The sequence below is a fragment of the Myodes glareolus genome, chromosome 7 (assembly GCF_982192425.1).
Source record: "Myodes glareolus chromosome 7, mMyoGla1.1, whole genome shotgun sequence".
NCBI classification, from domain to species: Eukaryota; Metazoa; Chordata; class Mammalia; order Rodentia; family Cricetidae; genus Myodes; species Myodes glareolus.
Window position 1 is genome coordinate 48,336,544 of NC_142032.1, and position 1,198 is coordinate 48,337,741.

General features: G+C 35.1%; 1 pseudogene; it reads left to right on the forward strand.

Moving 5' to 3' along the window:
• Window positions 1–529: 529 nt before the first annotated feature.
• Window positions 530–1,198, forward strand: LOC148121365 (olfactory receptor 5B12-like; annotated as a pseudogene).

Below are 1,198 nucleotides of genomic sequence, written 5' to 3' on the forward strand. Positions count from 1 at the left end.
GGGCAAACTCTCAACAACTGAGTTATGGCCTTAACTCTCAGTTTTTTGCTTTATTTCTTTTTAGTATGCTTATTTGGGTGTGTACTTGTGGTGCACAAACATGACATAAGATATATGTGAGGTCAGAAAATAATACACAAGCAAATCAGTTCTTTCTTTCCACCAGAGGCACCAATTCCTTTTACTATATCATACCACTGATGCTATGCCTTCATTTTAACATGTATAAATATATCAACATTTAACTCAGAATGAATGGAACAGAGTATACTATTTCCTAAAGGTGAAAATATTTAAAGAAAATGATCCAATAAAGGTCCTCATTAATTAGGGAGAAATTAATTAGGTACAAGTATCCCTAGAAGTCACAGATCATTGGTTATATTTAAAATAATGAAGGATATACTGGAGAAGGAAAAAAATTTAAATGCAAGAACTTTTTGTATTTTTATCTGACAATGATAAGCTAATATAAATTTTCTTTGTACATCTTCTCCTAGATATATCTCATATCAATTCACAGATTTCTTTCATGGAGAATATTTCAGAAGTGAATGAATTTATTCTTGTGGGGTAAACAAATACCCCAGAACTTTAGGTTCTTTATTTATCATTTTCAGTCTAATTTATTTGATCACACTGACTGGAAACTTTGGCATGATCATTTTGATTCTACTGGACTCCTGATTCCACACTCCCATGTACTTCTTCCTCAGTAACCTCTCCCTGGTGGACTTCATTTATGCCTCAACAGTCACTCCCAAAATAATGAAAGGGTTTCTCACACAAAGGCCATATCCTACAATGCATGTGCTGCTCAGATTTTCTTCTTGATAGCCTTTGCAACTGTTGAAAGCTTCCTCCTGGCTGCAATGGCTTTTGACCGGCATGCAGCAGTGTGTAAGCCTCTACATTACTCAGCCTCCATGACAAGTACCACATGTGTCCTAATTGTTACCTGTTGCTACATCAGTGGATTGCTCCAATCATCCATTCATGTTGCTTTCACTTTCCACCTCTCCTTCTGCCATTCCAATGTGATTAATCACTTTTTCTGTGATATTCCCCTAATACTTGACCTGTCATGTTCTGATACCCACATAAATGTGATTATAGTCTTTATGTTGGCTTCATTTGATGTTGTTTTGCTCTCTTGGTTATTCTGAACTCTCTTTTTTTATTTTGTTTTTTTTTGTGA